The 9315-nt window shown below is 37.0% G+C and overlaps 1 non-coding gene across 1 annotated transcript; it reads left to right on the top strand.

The window, feature by feature from the left end:
* Positions 1-1060: 1060 nt before the first annotated feature.
* On the top strand, positions 1061-1167 carry LOC131224458 (small nucleolar RNA R71). Its single transcript, XR_009160941.1, has one exon. It is a non-coding gene; the product is annotated as a small nucleolar RNA R71 (small nucleolar RNA).
* The last annotated feature ends 8148 nt before the right edge of the window (positions 1168-9315 follow it).

Genomic DNA, 9315 nt, shown 5'->3' with positions numbered 1-9315 from the left:
ATGATTATTTAGAACTGATCAGAATTACAACCCACACATAGTCACACTGTTCAGCCACCATAGACTAAGTATATATAGTGGTTGAATATTAAATAGTCTTATAATTGGATCCTCTATTTGGCTTGGAAGCCATTTGAGTTAAGTTGAAGATATCTTGCTAAGTTTCATATTATATCAAGATTAGGTTAATAGGATTTTAAATCGGCATAAAATTTTATAAAGTCCCCCCCCCCCCCTCCCCAAGGACACTTTGACCTATTCCTACTTCTACTAGAGCGGTCATTACCACAATTTCAAGGTAGAGGTTGGGTTGGAAGATTCCCCTTCTCCCTAACAGTAAGTTGTGACTCCAATCTTTGAATAGATGATGCAAACACTCCTAAGTATATTTTAATATCCTGGAATGGTTGCAAAGTATTTTGATTGAATTGCTCTTTATCATGCATGAATTTTTTATTCGGATCCTCTTTGGTTCTTTTCTTAGTTAGAAGTGAAATGAGGATCGAAGGAAGAGACCCTTGAGGATTTTTTTCCTGCATTAGTTGTGGGTCCATTCCTCCAACTGAAGTTCAAGTCATGCCGACAACTAGAACTATACATGTTTGAGATAGCAGCACTAAATGGCCTTTAATAATTGTTCACAGCAATAGATTTCTCATGTAACAACTCTTAGAAAGTAGGAATTGTAGGATATTCCTGCATCAAGTGTATGTTACTTGTGCAAATACCACAAACAATTTCAACGGTCTCCTCGGGTTTGATGATTTCTACTTTCTTCAATTCCATGGCCTCAACTTTCTTGTAAGGTTGGCCACCCTAGCATTGACATCATCTTCTTCCATTAAAATGTATATTCCTCCCTTCTCTTTGGACCGAGTCGACTTGGGATTAGTTGGATTGGTTGAAGTATCCTCTGATTGCGCGTTTTTATCTAATATGTCAAAATAGGCCCACGCATCATTAGGATCTTTGTTCATTCCCATTGCACATCATCTCTACAAATTGGTGCATGGTCAAAGTCAGTTCATTATAGAAAAAGTTTATGACCCACCAAACTTCATAGCTGTGATGCGGGCATGCGCTTAAAAGATCCTTAAACCTCTCTCAGCATTAGAAGAAGGTTTCTTCCTCTTTCTGCTAGAAATTCATAATAGCCTTTCAAAGGGTATTGATCTTATGAACCAGGAAGAACTTTTTAAGGAACTCCCGGGTCATCTCAGCCCATATCCCAATCGATCTCAGTCTCAAGGAGTAAAGCCAAGACTTGGTCTTCTCCTTTAATGAGAAAGGGAACAATTTTAGTCTAAGGGTGTCATCTGACATATTATTGAAGTGTGAGGTCACTAGAATCTCGTCAAACTCTTTGAGATGTAGGTATAGACTCTTAGAACCTAGTCCATTGAATTTTGGAAGTAGTTAGATCACTCCCGGTTTGGAATCCATGTTTCCTACATTATGTGGAAAGATCATGTAGGAAGGTGTGCTCGTCCAAACTGGTTGCAAATAGTCATGTAGTGTTGTAACTGGTGGGATGTTTTGCACTTCATTTTCATCTTGTTACTCAACAACAAGATGTTGAGGTTGATTCTTAGCCATATTCTTGGACATTTCAGAGGATCTTAGGTGTTATCTAATCCAGTGATGGATAGGCAATCGTTCAACTAATCTTCCTTCACTTAAGAGACGGAGAGTGTTAACATGAACCTACTTGGGCATAAACTACTATCAACCCTAATTATAAAACCTACTTTTAAAAGAAATTTGAAATAACTAGAGCAAAAGGGTTGGAAGGATAGTACCCAATTGACGATTCTAAGTTAGATTTTACAAAAGCAGAAGAAGCAATGTTAGTATTTAAAAAAATTTAGAAAAAAATTAATCTAGAAACATAGCGAAAACTAATCCTAATCCTACACTAATTCTAATACTAATGTATTTCAGAAAGACACAGTCAAAGTTCCCGACAATGGCACCAAAAACTTGATTGGAACAAACCCCAAGTGTAGGGTTGCGATTTAGTAATAACTCGATGAGACCAAGGTCGTACCCACAGAGACTTTTATTGGTGTGATCTCTCGAATACTTTAGAACTAGAACGAGAACTAAAACTAACTTATGGAATTTGATTTAAGAAGTAATGATGTAATTGAGAATGCAATCAATAAAGACAAAGCACTAGAGCGACAAGGATCCACTTATATCCATTCTTAATGTTTAATTTACTTAATTTAATCGTATAAATCAACTGAAATTGAAGTCCTATCACATCCAATTGGATAATAGAGCGGTTAAATCATCATTCACATACCAACATACATTTGAACGTCAATTGAATTAATTCTCATATAAACATTAAAGTATTGATCGCAGGGAATTCAAAGCATTTATCATGCCCTTAGTCTATGATTGATCAATGGATTTTAAAGATCAATCTCTTGTAAAATAGATAAGCAATTACTTTTACCTTTCCTAAGCATCCAATGTGCTTGGAGTCAACAATGGATCAAAATAAATAAATAAATAAATCTTCATTCAAATGAATATCAATGAATTTTTCAATAATCAAACCAATTAGTTTAATCAAAGTAAACTAATACGTTAAAAACAACTACAAGCTTCAACTCTTAGCCATAACTAAGAGATTTATCCAACTATAGACATAATTAAACTAAACTCAAAAGGAAAATATAAAAACCGAAGAAGAACCAAAGGATTGAAGGACTTCGTAGAAGCTCTACAAGTTATGCTTCATCAAACTGATGATAGCCTTCAGTTGTAGCCGAATATACATTCGGTCGAACCAAACCTTCTTTCCTTTACAATTGAATTTCTCCAATATAGGTCTAAAGTTTGTGTTGAGACTCAAATATTGCATATTTATCCTCTTAATTACATTAGCTTTCCTGACATTTAGGTGATAATTCAATATATATATATATATATATATATATTTATATATTCGTCATGCAAGGTGATTTTGTATTTAAATATAAATGCATGCTTAAAAAGATGGATTTAAAGCTCAAAAGAAGATAATGAAGAATTGGAGATTTAGAATTCATTAATGAAGAATTCACATGCCAAAGATCCAACGAAACCAAGGACAAAGGATGAAGAAAAGGTTAGAAAAATCACAAAGTCCATCAACAGAAATAACAGACTATTCAGTCCCACCTAAGGCTAGTTTGGTCCGACCGAATGTGCACAGAACGGTCTAGCAAGAAACCATGGTTTCAGATATAATTTAGCTCGACATTAACAAAAGTCATGTTCGATGCCACCGAAGGAGAGTTCAATGCAACCTAAGGAAGACAGACTTTAAATGAATATTAATGAAATTTGGTTACAACTGAAAGAAGGTTCAATGCGACCAAAGGTATGTTCGGCTGTAACCAAAGGTTGTCATCGGTGCGACCGAAGCATAACAAAAGTATGTAAATTTAAAGTTGGTATGAGTTTTTCCTATTTAAATGGGTGTTTTAGGCATTCCTGAAAATGCGAGCCTGTGACGTAATGGGATTACCACGGTTACGCTTGTAGAAGCTTGGTGGAGCTAAAGAATGAAGGCTATGTCCTAGAGGGGGGTGATTAGGACCTATTTAAAATTTATGCCTTTTTAAAATTCAAATTACTTAACTTAAACTAATTAACAATTAAATGAAGGTAACGTGTAAGTGCTAGGATGTTAAACACACAACACACATAGGTTGTCAAATTTCATGAGACTTCAAATTAGAACTTGGTCTATGTTCAAGAGAAGATCAAGCTCAAGATTAGTCTGTGTTCAAGAAAAGATCAAGCTCAAGATCGGCTTATGTTCAAGAAAAGATCGAGCTCAAATTCAAGATGAAGTCAAGCCCAAATTTAAGATGAAGTTTGAAACAAAGTTCAAGCCAAAGTGAAGCAAATATTGGATATATCTCAGGTGGTATAAACCCTAGAAAGACCTCACGAATTGTTCAATCATAGGTTTTTACATTTGTTTTTGTCTAGAATTAGGCCAACCAACCAGCTTAGCTTCCTTATCCAGCCTAACTTCAAGCCTGAAGCAAATAACAACTCTTGTTGCAAATTCGGCTACCCAAGTTTTGGTTCACCTAGCCCGAGCTTGAAATTTGTCCAGCTCGAGAAAGTTCGGGTCAAATTTCAGCAACATCACCTTTTGGAATTCGTGAGAATTTAGTTAGCCGAAGGGAAAATTTGGCTAGCTGAATTGTACTGTTCGGCCAGCCATACTTGACCTCGGGCCAATTGAATTTTTGATAATTCTTATCCCACGCAATACAAAATCCGTTGAACAGAATCCGCTAAACTCGGTATAGTCGAAGCCTATCTCAGGCTAACCAAAGTTCTAACTTCTTTGCCTATAAATTGAGGTTTTCTCTCATTCCGAATTACACAATTTAATTATCAGAATTCTTCTGCAAGAGAGAAAGAATCTCAAGTTATTAGCAAGCTATTTATTGGTATTTATAATTTATTTAAATAGCTTTTTCAATTCCCTTTAGTCTCAGATCTTTTAAGTTTAATGTAAGAGAGTAAACTATACTCCTCTTTGAGATCTAAGAGAATTGAATTAAGTAGAACTTGGGTTTAACAAAATTAAAATCTATAGAACCCTAAACCCTTCTATCTGACTGAACACAGCACCATCTACATTCAAGAAAGAGGTCCTTCTACTATGTCTTCTACGGTTGTAGATAAGTATACCTTCTAAAACTCTATTTAGGTTTTTATGAGATCTCCTGTGAAAATCTTAGTTGAGGTTTTGTTTGAAATATCTTATGAAAATCTCAGTTTGGGTTTTTATTATGATAGCCCATAAAAATCACAAGGAACTGTATCAGGTTATTAAGGTGACTCGGTGAAAACATTTTTATAGTGAAAGCTAAAATTACGAGGGAAGTAATTTTGGGAGGTAGAATAGGTATGGCTGTTTTTAAAGCACCAGACCATTATAATTCTTTGTGTCATGTGGTGAATGCCTTATTTTTATTTTTGGTGGATTGGATGTATTTAATTATTTCATTAGTGTGGTGAATGTTATAGTTCTTTAATTTACTCTTGTTAGTTTGAAGTTTTGATTTTGAATACATTCATGAAATAAGGTTGTTCTGCCTAAAATTTTAGGTGAAGGTTGTCCTAAGAATTGTTTGGAATCAAGGTTTTAATACTCAAGCAATTGAGATCTTTATATTATTTACATATTCAGCACTTGTTTCGATTATTTGGCATTGTCCTATTCAACACCCCCCCCCCCCCCCCCCCCCCCCCAAAGGACATCGCAAGCTCTCCTTTTTCACAATGTAATTATAAGGCTTCCAAACCAATAGAGGGTCCGATCACATAGACTACAAATGATATGCAAGTAAGCAACTACTCTATATCAAGATAGTGTATATGTGTGTGTGGGATGTACTACCTATCAACACTTAGGCATTCATCTAATCATACATGTATAATATAGACATTCAAACTCATAAGCATAATTAAACAATTGCACAAATGACAATCCTAAACACAATCATATATAGTGGTTCGACTACTTGCCTACTCAACTCCTGACAGACGCACTCAACTTGTGAGTGTACTAGATTTCACTATCGGGGGTTTTAAATCAAGTTCACCTCGAACCTTTATAGCCCTATACAATGACTCTAAACTTTAGGCCCTAATCAAGAGCCAAGGTTTTACACAAGAACCCGAGGTTTTAAGCCCTACGCAAAGGCTGAGGTCCTACACAAGAACCTGAAAATCTAGACCCTATACAAGAGCTAAGGTCCTACATAAGTACATTGAGATTTAGGCCCTACGAAAGAGCCAAGGTCCTACACAAGAACCTGGTTTAAGCTTGAGACACAAACTCTTACACTCCAACCTATACAAGGAAAGAGTACAAACTTAGACTCTTGTAATTGACACTTGTTAGATTGAGTCCCTTTTTGTAGCTCCGTCTTGGGTTGTTTGATCTCCACTCTCTCGGGCTTCAATCATCTCCCTGATGCTCCTCCGATCATGCTACCACCGCTTTGCAAAGGCTTCAACTCCATGATCAATCACCTTGCATTTGATGCTCTTCCGAGGTGACCAAGGTGATGGGAGATTGGTTGAATCTCCTACAACTAGAAGGAAGTTGATTTCCTAGGGGATTTTCCTAAATGGGTCTCCTAGAGGATTTGGATAATAGTTTGCTAAGATTGCTTAAGTCCAATCTCTAGGAAATAGAAGAGTTCAAGCATATCTCAATGTTGAGGTTTGAATCCTCATTAGAGCTATAATCTTAAAAGAGATTGCTTAGAACTCAATGGAATAGAGGCTTGGGGTGAGGGATATGAACATGGATTCTCCTAGGCGTCTATTACTTCAAAAATCTATCAAAAAATCCCAACAGCCGATTGCCCTTTATAAAAAGTTTAAGCTACAATGGACAAAAAACGGATAGAAAATGGCTTTATCGATGTCATCGAAGGGTTCTTCGATGCCATCAAATAATCCAAACAATATATGGTATTTTCTTTTTCAACATATCTGGAACATCTTCGATGTCATTGAACTAACCTTCAATGTCATCGAAGGGACTTCGATGCCATCGAGAAAATCAGGAAAAAAAATTCATTATCTTGCTGGACAATTCTGACTCTCAATCGATGTCATTGAGGGGTCTTCGATGTCATTGAAGGGACCTCGATGGCATCAAAAATTTTAGAGAAAAATTCAGTTTAGTTGTTGGACATTCCTAACTCTCGATCGATGTTATCGAAGGTTATTCGATGACAGTTCAATGTCATCGAACATCAATCGAATTCTGTTGTTTTGGGCTATCTTTTGCATAGCAGATTTTCACCTCTTGTAGCCTTATTTATCATATTTTTTTTGGTCTCTTAAGGCTAAGGGATGATCAATTTGGTATTCATATTAGGTCAAGATCATCTAAAGGTCTATGGGTTATTTTGGGTCAAGGGTTGGGGTCACTAAGGCACCTTATTTACCTATTCTTACTTTCTTAATGCTTCAACTTCGCTTGTGTCTTCGGTCTTCACTTTTCAAAGACTTAACTGACTACATGACACAACGACTCATGTGATTGATAAATAAAGTGCAAAAATTAATGCACTAATAATTCCTAGGTACGAATTAGGGCTAGGGAGAAAGACGTAGGGGAGATAGAGCTCCACAGAGTCATCCTTCTTCTTATTCTCCTCAATTCTCATTGTCTTTCTAGTTTTTCTTTAGTTTCTCTTTCTAAGATGTTAGCCTCTTAGCTAAGGGTAAGGGATGAAGCTTGTAGTTCAATTACATTATTTAGTTTATTTGATTCAATAACATTAGTTTGATTGATGATATAAGATTGATTTAATTTGGTTTTACTTGAAAGTCTTTTAGTTGTTTATTTCTAAATTTGTTGTGTACTATAGGTGCAATGAATGCTTTGATTTAACAATTATTTAGCCTGAATTAGAGAAGGATTATAATTGATTAATCTATTCTAACCTAAGCATCTATTGTCACATAAGAGTACTTTAGACGCTTTTAATTCCCTACAATTGACATTCAAGTTATTCATGATAGAATCATTCAATCGAAATCATATTCTTATTAGTGTTTATAATTGGTTTGGCATAATTATCTTCCGATTGGATTATATAAGACTTCGATTCCTGGATCCTTAGTCTTTTATATTTATTGTTTTAAAACCCATTTACTAAAAGTTGGATTGAAAACCTAGACAAACATTTACTTTAGATTAGTTTTAGGCCGTGTTCCCCATTCCTTATGGATTCGACATCAGTCTTTTCAAATTATTAGTACATCGTAGCCCTGCAATTGGGGTTTGCATCAACAAGTCTCTGTCTCCCTTAGGTTACACCGAACTTCCTTTTGGTGGCACCGAACATGGCTTTGGTCACACCTAAGTGTCGAGCTGAATTTCCTCCAAAAATCACAATTTCTTGTTGGACTATTCTATACACATTCGATCAGACCAAACCAACCTTAGGCAAGACCGAACAGTCTGTTATTTCTGTTAATGTACTTAGTGATTTTGTCAACCTTTTCTCTCTCTTTTGTACCTTAGATCTTTGGCACTTAAATTTTTCATTAATCACCTCCAATCTCATAATATGATCCACATTGTCATCCAGGGTTCTAACCTGGTTCTCAAGGGGACCAAGTCAACCTCCTCAATTCCATGATTTTTGGAGCATAACCTGCAAGGGTGGCTCAAACTGGGGAGGTGACTGCGAAGCCAGCTCGTCCCCAAACAGGGCTTGGTGGGAGGACTCAACTTGTCACGCCCCAAACTAGAAAACCGGGCTCACAAAATTTCTAATCGCCGAATCCGGTGCCGACAGCCTCCATAGTACCCCATTCTCAGCTCCTGGCACCCATATACTAGGTTCCAATATTGGGAGCCTATAAGGAGGATTTTCAACATGAATTTGATTCATAATAAGCATAACTATAAGTATAACCCACGAATAATAACAAGAACACCATCACAAAAATCCACTATGATCAAAACTTGAGTACAATGCAAAAGGAAAATACAATATCAATAACAGAAGCTCTAAAAGATAGCTTTATGCTCCAATCTCAATGTTGCTGCTTAGCTACAACTGCGCCCTGCCATCACCTGCGCGCATCTATCATGCATAAGCTTATAGAAAGCTTAGAGGGTGGTGAAAGTGTGTGCACACGGTAAAAATGCAAGTACGCAATATCAGAGTAATGTGAAAATGTTGGTAAGTCCATGAATGCCATTAGCCATACCAAGGCTATGCGATGCAAGGCATGAATGTTATCGACCATACCAAGGCCATATAATGCAAGGCCTACATAGTAAATGTCATGAGTAAGATGTAGCTCAAGCATACTAATCCACACCATATATCAGTACAGTTTTCTTTGCATAATCATCGAGGTCTAGTACACTCTACACCAGATCGCCACCCACTGGACGCACAACCATGCAAGTGGAAGAGACCTCACTATCCACCTACCAATATTGGCTCGGCCCGTCGATAGCAGACCCATTTACGAGCTGGTTAAACTCAGCCTAACATTGCCCCTACCCTTGGGCGGATAAGGCCACCCCCCCTTCCGACCGACCACGACACAGTGGGAGACGTGGCCTACTGGTATACGGCTCTCGTGTGCTCATGTATCCAATCGGTCTTGACATTGGAGTCATCATCTGGTACTATCGGGTTTAGGGATTTTCACCAGGGACATCTATGGCGCCCAGATGCTAGTAACAGTATTTTCAGTGTCAATCCTATCATCCACAATATGCTTGTGGAGGCTATGGCCCTAATG

This window comes from Magnolia sinica, chromosome 13 (assembly GCF_029962835.1).
Source record: "Magnolia sinica isolate HGM2019 chromosome 13, MsV1, whole genome shotgun sequence".
Lineage (NCBI taxonomy): Eukaryota > Viridiplantae > Streptophyta > Magnoliopsida > Magnoliales > Magnoliaceae > Magnolia > Magnolia sinica.
This window is presented reverse-complemented; position numbering and strand designations above follow the sequence as displayed.